The sequence below is a fragment of the Protopterus annectens genome, chromosome 2.part0, assembly GCF_019279795.1.
Source record: "Protopterus annectens isolate FY-2018-M chromosome 2.part0, PAN1.0, whole genome shotgun sequence".
NCBI classification, from domain to species: Eukaryota; Metazoa; Chordata; order Ceratodontiformes; family Protopteridae; genus Protopterus; species Protopterus annectens.
Window position 1 is genome coordinate 1,263,166,179 of NC_056728.1, and position 13,505 is coordinate 1,263,179,683.

Consider the following 13,505-nt stretch of genomic DNA (forward strand, 5'->3'; position numbering starts at 1 on the left):
TGGGTAAATAAATGTTATTTTCAAAAAATCTACTTTACTTCAACAAAGGTTCTCCTTATCTAGTTATTGCAACATCCTGAAACAGTTTTACATGCTGTCCAGCCAATAGGAAAGTCTTTCCATCATTTTTTGTGCCTTTTTGTCTTGACAGTTTAGCAGCTTGACAATGGTATGTCTTCTCTATTCTCGTCTACTCCAAGAGGTTTTATGGTGTGGCGTGTCCTCTCAATTGCTTAGGGGTTATTCAATTGCAGTGCCAGAACATTAGGGAGATTGCCCTAAAGAAAAGACAATCAAGTCTATCTTTTTTTGCTCTCTTTAAGATGAAACAGCTGCAGACTGCAACTCTTGTCAATTCCTGAAATTTACTTTCTTCACCCGCATGGCTGGTTAGCCATCATGGTGCTCTCATCACTGCTTTGTATTCCTGGAGCTGGTCACCTTGCTAATCCAAATAAGGTGAGTTTAACTGACACTGCTGCAAATGTGTCTTTGTCTGAAGCTTAATTATACAGTATTTTTGTTTATTTAAACAACCATGAGTGTCTGTTGTTGAGTTTTCCTTCCAAACTCACAGAAAACTAAAGTTTTAGCATGATTTCTTTACACTGCAAACCTTTCATTATTGCTAAGTTCCAAAATAATGCCTGTGAGGCTAAACAGAACCAGAACTTTCAACATATATACATATTCACACACTGAAAGGAGCAGACTTAAACTAGAAAACTACAAATGGGATTCCTAATATACAAAATATTAGACTACCATTAAATATCTGAGATAAAACTAGTCAGGGCATGGTTGCTAACTCTGTCCCTCAAATGGCACAATTTCACCTTACTATACTACACTTACTTAATCCCTAGACTGAATTTATGCCTGTGAACCTCACAATTAAAGTCTTAGCCCAGAAGCAGCACAATTTTGAATTGCACCAATGCCCAACACTGTACAGTTACTTGGGAATAAAGTAATGTTCTAATCCCAAAACAATGCTTAATGCTTACAATGATTCTAAGTCTCTTGTGGGTCAATTTAGTTTGCAGGCACATGTAGGCTTAGCATATTTTGGTCGGACAAGGTCTCAGTACAAAAAATTATCATCTTGACCAAAGTTTATATATTGTGCAACACATGATATCTCCATTGCTCCATCTTACATTTGGTAAGAAGATCCAGAAGTTGATTAAGCATTTTATGGGGTGGTATGTGTGGGAAAATCACTCCTCAAAGTCTAGTTCTCCCAAGCAGGTTTGCTGGCATAGATAAGAACTTTGCCTCTGACAACAGCATTACACAAATATTTTATTCCTCAACCTGATTCCCACCATCTCTGGGCTAAAATAGAGACATCCATTTAATGCTCCACATCTAATGGAGCACTTAGTTGGGTTAAAAAAATCTCTTTCCCCACCTCAAAATTTAGCACACTTTGAAAGTTTTAAAGACACTTAGGAAAACAATATCAAACCCGTAGTTGGGTGACTTCAGGCTCCCTGTTTTGGGATCATTTGGAGCTTAAGACAGTTGAAGGCATGCAGTGATGGACAGAGTGTGTAGATCAGGACAAGATGTGATATGTTTTAACTCTTCAAGTGAGTAATACAACCACCCTAGAATCTTCTGAAAACTTGAAAGGCAAATATGGCTTATGGGCAGAGGATATATGGAAAATTCTTGCCGCAGATGTATGCTTTATGTCACACCTTTCTAAAACATTTGTTGTTTATTTCACAGTTCAAACTGAGGGGTTTTGGAGATATTTTCTTCTCACGTAATCTCACTAAGAGACACATAAAGTCAAGGTCAATATATCTGCTTTTAGAACATTTTAAGATTAATTTGGCAACTGCATTTGTAAATGAGCATATGACTAGATTTCTCACAGCCTTTCTGACTTTCCTTTAGTTTCCTCACAACTGCAACTATTAAGTTGCCTAAGCATGACTCTGTATCTATGTCTATATCTATATATGTCTATATCTATATGTGTGTGTGTGTGTGTGTGTGTGTGTGTGTGTGTGTGTGTGTGTGTGTGTGTGTGTGTGTATGCATCCACAAGCTAATGTTAAATTTCTAGGACTACTTGATACCAGAATGCAGCTTGAGCTGAGGATACACAAGTGACTAGATCTATTCTGAATAAGGAAAGTTCCCATTAGGTGAACATCCTAAGTTCTGTGACTGCATTGCAGTACAAATTATTTTGTCAACAGCAGCATGCTGGGTGCAGTGTGCAACAGGGATAAGTTCCAGTAATCACTCAACTTTTGGATTTTCTTCAGTTCAACCTTGTTAGTATCTATATTTGCAGCTACTTACATGCATGCATATATAGAAATATTTCAAGCATGTTCATTAATGCCCTTCTAGACTGCCAATATACCAGAACAGTTGTTCCCATGATAAGTGTCCAGGCTGTTCTTAAAAATATCTAAACTAGTGCTTTCTTTAATGTAGTTTGGTAGTCTGTTACATACATCAGCTCCTCTCTCAGAGAACCAATTAGTAGACTTCTCATTCCTATAGAATCTTCTACATAGGTTATCTGATGATTCTTTAGTACTTTTTGATAATCCCAAACATTTCCTGAAATAGTTGCCTCCAAATGCCCTATAAACCTGAATAAGATCTCCTCTTAAATATCTATAAGAGACACTGTACAAGTTCAGCTATTTTAGTTGTTCATAATAACTCAATTTTTACATCCATGGATGCTCTTGGTATATTTCTGCTGTACTCTTTCCAGTTTACTCATGCTTAGTTTCTTACAATATTTCCATATTGTTATTCCATACTCAGGTTTGGGTCTAATGTAATTAACAAACAATGACTTTGTCATTTCTGATTTCCTAGACTTTATAAATCTTTTCATACTTCCTATAGTTCTATAACTATCATTAACCAATTGGTTGATATGACTAGAAAAAACTCAATGCTGGATTTACCCATATACCCAGATCCTGTAATGAATCTACAGTTTAAATCTCTGTGCACTGTATTAAATATTCAGCTTTCAATTTATGTCTCCCAAATCGCATACAGGTTCATAGGTTCATAGATAGGCACTAGGTTATCGGCCCTGGGGCCTATACAAGCCCAGCCAAAAAGGTACCCTGGCTTTTGCCACCCAAGAAAATTATGCTTAGTTTTTGATGTACGTATCAGCATATTATTCTCCTGTGTCCAAATAGTAAATTTAGTCAGTTATTTTGCAGACATGCTCTATCTATAACACATGTAATCAGTTTACCCAATTTCAGGTTATCTGCATACAGACTGTAGAACACCTCAGATAAAAAAGATAGATTTGGAAGACATGTTCTGAATAAATAAGGACCTAGGAGAGAGCCCTATGGGTTGCCTTGACTGTAACCAAGAATTTCACTTGTCTAATTGCTGTATGATACTTGCCATGTCCTATTTGTAAGCCATGCAGGTATCCATCTTATCAAGAGTAAATCAATACCTAGTTGTTATCATTTATTTATAAGTGTTTTGTGTATGACCCTGTCAAATGTTGAAGTTAAACCTATATAAATTACATCACAGCACAATTTTTCATTCATAGCTGTTATTATATTTTTATAGAATATCATATTACAGGAGGTAATAAATATATTTTCAACGTATGCATGCTGATATATGGTTTCAAGTCCCAACCTATCCAATTCTGACAATAATTTATCCAATATTACGTTCTCCATTGTTTTTCCACAACATGACATAAGGGTCTGTATGACCCTGGATTTGTCCTTCTCCCCTTTCACTTAAAGACATGTTTAATAAGCACAATCTTGAGGAATCTCCCATATTTACAGTATATGTCCTAGTACATAATAGATATAATGGTACTATAAGCTCTTGCCAAAGTGTTCTCAGGTCATTATTACTTTTTCCATCTCCTCCAAGTGCTTTGTTTGGATCTAGATTACAAAGTTTTTTTCTTTTCATGTCATTTATTTTGATTCCAGGATATGAGGATTCCTGGATATCACTAGAACAACTTATCACCACCTTTATGCACTGTTTTGCATAAGTTGTGTCTGAAAATATATTACATATAAATATATACATTTTAGAATCTGCACACAATTTATTAATTTCTAATCTTTACTCCATCCACATCTTATGTATCAATGAAATGTTTTACTATTATGCTCAATATCATTATATACATTTTCTTCAAATTTTCTTGATCTTTTCTCACACTGTGCTTAATTTGTTTGCCCAGCTTGTTTATTTCAGTTTTCAAAGTTGTAGTTTGACCTATTTTCTATTTTTTATATTTTTTTGTCTCTTGCCTTAATCAAGTAACTTTTTCTTATGGAAGTATATCCCCCTGACTTTGTATGCCTAGATCCTGATGTTAAACATTTTATTTATTTATTTATTTATTTATTTATTTATTTATTTATTTATTGCACTCAAACAATTTAATTTCAACTTTTGTGGATCTGACAACTGTCTGTAATAGTGGAAGAATCCATCAAGCCTAAAATTGCAGAATATGCTTTATTTCACAGTCAGATATGGAAACATATTAGGATCAGTGACAACTTCACTCTTCTTTGTGGGTTCCTCTTCCACAACAATACCCAGTTGGATTTGTGTGCTGCTCAGTAAAGACTTTTAAAAAATAAGTAGTCATGATTGTATTATACCTTGATTGCTGTATGTTTATTCATACAATGTGCATATATTAGCATGGTATTAATTTACTGGTCTAGTAGTCAGGCTGACTATTTGCTTTTTACATGTGTGATACAGTAAGGAGATCTGTCTAACTATTTATTTCTATGATAGCATTTATATTCAGTTATTTCAACTTATGTATTCATTGTATGGTAATTGTATATTTTTTCTTATTATACGAATAGGTAAAAGCCTTTTTTGAGATTCTCTTGTGTTTTGAGTTTACAACAGAAAAAAAGAAAGAAAAGAAAAAAAAAAAATATTTTCTGTCTATGACTATTGACTAGTTTGAAAAATTACCAATTTCAGTTCTTTTGGGAATGACTCCATGAATGATGCTATAGAAGACTAGCTATAGCCTCAAACTGTCAGATTAATTTTATCTCTGCAGATGGCTAACTAGGGGCATTATACTAGGCATTTGCTTGGTGCAGAAAAATAAAGAAAGAGTGCTTTATTGATATATAGAGGTTTCAGAGAAAAACTGCATAATGTTTCAGGGATTCAGAAGAAAGAAAATTGCATAATGTTTCGGAGATTTGATTCACCTAAAATTGTTATACTAAGATAATCCTAGTTCTGAAAAGAAAGGGAACATCCTGATCCTCAGGTCTAATATCATTTCTGGTTATACACTAATAAGGATTTCTCTTGAAGACCAAGAGAGAAAAAAATTAACATCAATCAAATTTGTAGATTTAAAAAGGATTTCCACAAAAAAACAAGACAGGGTATCTCCATATTTATTGTAAAGGCTGGGAAATTATTGGCATATAATACATATCTTTGTTGGCTTAAGGGTATTATGTATCACTGAAAATTTGTTGAGCCTTAAATTGTTTGAATCAACAGCTTGAGAGTGAAGGGAAGCAGAGAACAAGGCAAACTTCATGGATCACTCTAGACCGTGAAGATGATAAATAAAAAAGTAAAATGCTAGTCTTGAACTGCAGCTAAATGTTGTTCATGCAAACATAATATTATCTGGAACTATTTTTGTGGGGCATACATGAATCTCAGGGCTGATAACAGATATGACCAAGAAAATAAGTAAAATGTTAGTTTCACACTAACAGAAACCTGTAGTATACAATGCTTTAGAAACCTGTAGTCTGCAGTGCTTTAGAAACCTGTAGTCTGCTGTGCTTTAACACTGAGATTAACACCTACACTAAGTGTACACCATTCTGAGAGAATAGGGACTACAATTATAACTCGCACCTTCTTCCTCCTACTTTTAGTTTTCCTACTGTGCAATTCACAATTACGTGATGTAGGCAGAATTCAGAGTATCCAATTCACAATTCTGTGAGGTAGGCAGATTACAGGCTGTCCAATTCACAATTATGTGAGCCAGGCTCTCCAATTCACACTTCTGTGAGATGGGCAGAATCCACACTGTCCAATTCACAATTCTCCAATTCACAATTCTGTCAGGTAATAGTCTTTCTAATGATCGCATATCCAGATTGCATGGCCTGTTGACAAAGCAAAAGATCATGGCTAGTAAATTCAGTAAATATCATGCTTCTTGGGAAATCATTGACTGGTATTTGGAGTAATGCTGGTCCATGGCCACTTTATCCTTTAGATGTTTAGTGCATTTCCAATGGCACACCCTACTTTGCCTTGTTCTGTGCATAGACTGGAATTTAATGTTATACCATGGCTTCCTCACAGCATCAGAACAAAAGGACATATAATAACAAAAGCACAAGTCTTAAGAACTGCAGTCACGGAACTGTTATATTTAACAACCAAGAGCTCCAGATCAGTTTACTACAATGTCAGAAGAGCTAATCAATGATGGGAGATAAAAGTGCATTAGACACATTGGACAAATTCCTAAACTTGACCAGTCAATATGGACAGTAAGGCAATGTAGCTCATAAATGAAATGGACTAAGTAGAGATAAGACTACATGAATGGCTTCATGCTCACACCTGCGTTGACATTTCAAGCTTGAACATCAAGTCCAGGAAGTGGCATGCCAATGGGCAGTGAAAATAATACAATGACTGCAAAATAATTCTGACCCAGATACTGAAATGAATCAGCACTAACCAATTTGGGTGAGCCTACAGTAAGTTGATGATGGAATCCACAAACTCCTACTGGAACACCTTAATGTTACCAGGTAGTCAGCAAATTAAAAGGAACCTATAATTTATTCCTGATCCCATGGCAAACTCAAAAATGTTGGTAGTCCTACAAGATATGTAGACCAGATTTTTCACCAAACTGAAGCAAGTAGCTAGCTCCCCCATATAGTGTCATTTAGGGTGCCGAATGACTACACATATCAAGACCTCAAGGCTGTCAGCTGATGTCTAAGTTGGAACTGACAAAAGTACCATTCTATAATGCACAAAAGTTCCAGTCAATGTGAGATCAATGCCATTCATCATGTCAATAATAACACCAGTTTTGTTGTGGGCAGACCATGCATTGAATACAGCACCCTATATGATAAAACCTTTCTGCAGGTGACAGCTACAGGCCTGTAATATAATTCAGGTTCCCTGGGTATAACATGCTAAAAAAGATGGTAAAAGGCTAGTTTGTGAGTTCAACCCAGCATAGGAAAATGAAACCCTAACCAGAAAGAAGGCACCCTGCTTTGATTGCTAAACAGCACTGTGGCCCAAAATCCCTTCCAAGCACTAAATGAGTCATAGACAGTGATGGAGTTTGTAAACCACCACTGGGATCAGTGATTTAGAAAAGGGCACAGTAAAGGCAGGATATGCCAATCTTATTACATCTCATTTACACAAACTGCTAGTAAACAAGTGTAATCAGTACTTAAAAATGGCATTGCACTTTACAAACTAAATTTAAAGGTAGACATTTACTACAGTAAACAACTATCAAGCTCAGGTTTTTTATACTTGAAAAGGTCCCCCACCCTTAAAAGGGGGTGACTGGCAGACTTTTTTAGAATGCAGTGAATTATGGTGGCAACTCTTACTGGAAGCAAACATATTCTTGGCTTGAATGATAACATTTCAATTAACAGTGTGCTGAAACTGCAGTCTTTGAAATTATAAATTTTGTTGTTTAGTTTTCTGTGTTTGACTGAGTATATTTATAAATTGCTTGCACTTTCAATGTTTGACTAAATATTTATTGTTGTACCTTTTTAAGAAAGCATATGGATTAATTAATTAGGTTGATTAAGTAATGATGTCATTAGGTGTTTGTTATATATATGTGGGATGATGGAATTGTTGGTTATTCTTAAGAAGTCCATTTATTCGGACAAAAGTGCTTAATATTAAAGTTTTAACTCTTGACCTCACCATTCATGTTTTTGGTGTTTGTTTAAGGTTATATAAAATGCCAGTTTAAAAGAAAGTAGATCATGTGTTCAGTTCACTCTGGGCAGCTGAGAATATATTAAAAGAGTGCATGTCTCACAGTCTCAGCATTGACTGGGACCAAAGTATTACATGCTCCAATAAAATCCAATAAAACTCTCTACAGCTGTGCCATAGAAGATCTGGAGACATCCCAGTCAGCATTGTCTTTAGTGCTGCTCACATTCAGGTCATCTCTCCCACCACAATGACCCATAGTAAGCCCAACATGATGACCAGTCTAGGCAACAAGCTCACCAGGCAAAAAGATCAAGCACTAATTACTACAGCACAAGGAATAGTCCGAGAATGCACTCAAACCATCTTTGGTTGTTATGGCTGGAAACAGAAACTTCAGACAACAAGGAACCTGAGAACACAGCATGAATCCATAGGACACCAGCAGATAGATATAGTGAGTCCTGCCAAGGCTCATAAGCTTGGCTCAAGCCCCATGATAATATCTGTGGCCCTGTTAGATAAAGAGGATAACTTCAGTGCAAATTGCACCTCAAGAGTTCGCAGCATCATGATCTTCATATAAGGCCCATGGAACTTTGGAGAAAATGCACATCAGGAGCCCACTGCATGGTGAACTCTACATGATGCCATTGGAACTTTGGAGTTAATTAGCTCAGGCAGATAGCAGCAGTTGGAAACAGTGTAGCCACCAATAATGCAAATGGTATCACAGTGGCCACAAAGAAACCCATATCAAGACAAGAACCAACTTCACTATGTGCAAAAGTACAACAAGAAGGACATCGAATACACAGATCCCTTAGGCACAACAAACAGAGAAATGCACATAAACCTGTGGAAACTAATTGCTACCATATTTAGTCATTGTAGTATGTACCTACTTCATTATTAAACCTACTTTGTAGTTTGATACCCCACATTCAGCTAGGCATTGGCTACTTAGAACATAACTTATTCTGTTCTCCGGTGCAATTCAGCGAAATATGAACCTATTCCTTATATGTAATCAGGATTTTTGAATCCTGTGAGTATCGCTATAAGCACACTCAGAAATATTGTAATACATCAAGAGCCCTAAATGTTCCAAAAATTATAAATGTAATGTTACTAAGCACAAACAGTTTTATAATGGTATTTCAAACTAAATGTCATACAATATACAATTTTCTGCAAAATTTTGAAAATTCCAATATCACTTCAGCTGTATACCTATCAGTCAGCAACATATCTGTTAATCCAAATGTTAGTATAGTTAGTGTATGATGCCAAGTGTTTTCCTCCAGACATTTTTTTCTGAGATATTTAAAGAAATATGAAAATAATGCTTGTTTACATTTATCATAGTGTTATGCAGTACATTCCTTCTACTATCCTCAAAATTAATGTAATTATGAAATCATGATATATATATATATATATATATATATATATATATATATATATATATATATGGATCTACTTCAGTAGTTCGAACATATTACAAGCTCGAACCAAATATGGTAGAGACCATATGTTCGAACTTGTAATAGTTTGAACACTGAAGTAAAAAAAGAAAAAACAAAAACAAACAAAATTAAACTGTTGTAGCGGGGGGGAGGGGGCTATGCCCCTCTGCACCCCCACAACCCTCTTACTTAAATATACCAACTCCGAGATTGCACTACATTGCGGAGATGGGAAATCTTCCCATTCTGCTCTGTATGTGGATCTCCATTCAGTCCGTTCAGACTTTTAAATGTTCAAGGTTATAGTCTTGACCATATCGTCTTCAAACATTTAAAAGTTCGATCTACCGAAGGGGACCCACTTATATATATATATATATATATATATATATATATATATATATATATATATATATATATATATATATATATATATATATATATGTATATACAATTACTGGCACAGAAAAGTCCTAGTATTGCTAACACTGTACATGTAACAAACACTGACTGATTGAACCTTTCTGTTTATTAGCTTCTCCCTCACAAAATGAAACTCGTTAAGTTGTAATCAAATAATTTATGCAGAATTTATAGTAGATATAAAAATATTGCATGGTCTGTATAAGCCATCATAAAAGAAATGTTAATATTTCTGCCACTAATTTTTTTTCTCACCGTTAACTTACTAAAGCTGGCACTCATTAACATACTACTCAGCTGGCTTTGAAGATATTCCAGCACAGCAATTTTACCAAAGGATGATTTAGATCATCTTAGAAAACATGCAGTGAAGATGGTTAAAGGCACGTAAGCAAACAAATAAGCTATTATGTACCCATCATTACTCCAATTCAAGGCTCTTACTAGAAAGTCTTATGTATCAGTCAACTGGTAGGTATGTCAATGGACAATTTTCTATAATTCAAGGCTCTTACTAAAAAGTCTGTGAATAGCTTAATATCTTTGCAATGGAACTCCAGCTTGATGACTACATTTTACTGAGTTATGGGTTACTGTCAACTATGATCACATAACCGTCTTAGTTACAGTTCTAAGTACAGGGATAAAGTCATCCTAGATTTACTAACGTAATAACATCAAAGTGCCTAATTTCAAGTAAGTTGAAGTAGAAAGTGTTACATTAATGACAAAAGGGAAGTCTTGGGGTTCTGTGACTGGTATGTAGGATACATAGATAGCTGTGCTAAATGTTGTGATTCTACTACCATCCATTGAGCTACAACTCAACAGAAAACCAACACACCAATCACAACTAGTGAGAAAATTAGTTTGATGGAAACATTAAATGTAAGCATTGTTTATAGGGCAGAAAGCCCCATGTGCAAGCCCCATTTACCCCATCACTATACACATACTAACATATATATATATATATATATGTGTGTGTGTGTGTGTGTGTGTGTGTGTGTGTGTGTGTGTGTGTGTGTGTGTGTGTGTGTGTGTGTGTGTGTGTGTGTGTGTGTGTGTGTGTGTGTATAGCTGCAGTTTGCATTATTGCATGTTCAAAAGAGTGAATATTATTTTTACTTCACTTTGCCAACTGCTCTGCATGTGAGATTGCAGTACAGCAATGGATGGGAATTTGTCCTCTGTCCCCCTACATAAAAATAGTGTTGTTTTTTTCATGTTTTTGTGATTTAGTCTTTTTAGATTAATGTTTTTGGTTTGCTCATTTTCGTTAGGTAGTCATATATATATATATATATATATATATATATATATATATATATATATATATATATATATATATATATATATGCCAACTTCAGTATTGCACAAACATGAAGAAGGGAAAAATCTCCCAAAATAAAACAACCACTCTGCTTCACATACTTTGAAACTATACTGGCACTGATTTCCTATGGGAAACAATGGTCAGGAAGTTCAAGTCCACTAATCTGACCAGGTAGCATCTCATCCAGTCTGTACCTGATGAGGTGTACGAAAATGAAATGCCATGAATGAATCAAAATCACACACCAAGTAGATGAATGATGAAGAACAGTTTTTTTTTCTCAGAAGATATCATTCAGAACTGTTTCCTTAACATATGAAATGAAGTCTTCTCCAATAAGACAGATAAAATTTGTAGTAAATGCAACATGATAAAAGTCATTATTGTCTGCATGTTTTAAATTAATGACTTTTTCACACCTAACTGATTCAATACATATGTTTTACAATTGGAGATAGGAATCTAATCTCTTCTTTGGTAATGAGATTTCTTAGCATCAGCTATAGTCACATCACAGGCCAAGTAGATGCCTGGGAAACTTGCAATTATACCCAACCACCACTGGGTGTCAGTAAAGGCAGTCAGCCTCACACCTTTCCTACTCCCACAATGAGCAAGTTGATCTTGATAGTTCAAACCCATCCAGTAGCTACTTCTTACATCACGAAGACTGATATTCAGTTATGAATCATACGGGTTGCAGTCAGAGCTTCATTTATCTAAGCTGCTCAGCTGACCAAACTAAAGCCTACATTTTTTTCTTTCTTTGTTTGTGTTATATATGCATTTCTAAATGTTCAAAAAAAAATAAAAGTATCTAGAATTTGAGAGAATTGTGGTAGCATTGTGGAAGGCCGCAGCTATCCTGCTAGGCATCCACCCAGAATCTAAAATCCAGCTTTGTCCTCTGAATGATGAGATGGTGCAGTACACTAAAAATTTCCTCACTTTTTACTAAAGATACTAATGTCTTTGATCAGGAGCGGCCTTAGGTCAACTGGTTCCCTAGGCAAAAGAGCTCCATGATGCCCCCCCCACACCACCCGGTATCCCCATCCTGGTCTACCTGCACCAGATAAATACTGCAAAAGCACCCCTGCTAGAGCGGCGCCCTAGGCAGCCACCTAGTTGGCCAATGCCTAAGGCCAGCTATGTCTTTGATTCACAGGAAGCCAGGAAGAAGTAATGAGATTTAAAAACATGCTATATCAATGAACCTTATAACCTACTTCCAGTATAAAGTGAACACTGTAGAACCTACATAGAGCAAGTTAAATCCCCCAAATATGGCTGCTTCCTCATTGTTACCAGTATGTTGGCCATAATGCTGTATGTATGACAGGGCATTGGGAATTTGCCCTTTGTCCTCCTGCATTGGTGGCAGGCCTTGGGTCTGTTCACTTATAGCACAGGCTAGTATCTGTTAAAGAATTAGACTTGAATCATACCCTGTATTTTAGGGGTTTAACTGTTGAAAATACACAACTGCACATGAACATTACTATTAACGGGTGACAGAATGCATAAGTGGTTCATACCCAGCTCTGCCTGAATACTGACAGTGTTCCTGCAGGATCATGGGTTCTCCCCATGTACAGTCTGCAGTACCACTGCATACACGTAGAAGAAGCACTATTGTTATTTCACAAGTTTGGATTGGAATTCAACATCAATGAAAAATTACAAGGTATAGCAGATTAGCAGAGTCTGTGGGAGTCACATGTAGGTCTCCATTATTCCTCGTTTGCCAGCTGGGCTTGAGTGACCATGGAAGATTGATATGGAATTAGACACAACTAAGTGCCTGGAGAAATCAGGAGTGTGCCCCACTGTGATGTACTGCTTGTGTTTTTTTTTTGCATTTTCTTTTTAGTCGAGGATAAATGCTAGCTGTCTGCTGCTAACTCCCTCATAAAATTGCAGTCAGCCATTAATGCTGAAATGTAATGATGGCTTGTGGATCATCACAAAGCAATAGATTTCCATTGTATTCTGGGTGCTTATAATTTTTATAATGGTGTGAATTATATATAATGTTCAGTGCTTTTGTCCAGTCTGCTTTGTGCCATTTGATTTGAATAATACATGTCTGAGAGGGGTTACTGGACCATCCTATCTACTAAGTTAAGAAATGTAAAATAAATGAATGAATAAATGAATGAATGAAAGAATGATTAAAAAAATAAATAAATACAACTCACTCCCAGGAAAGTCTGGATAGAATAAATATCAATTCATTATATATATATGTTATCATGCTTCAG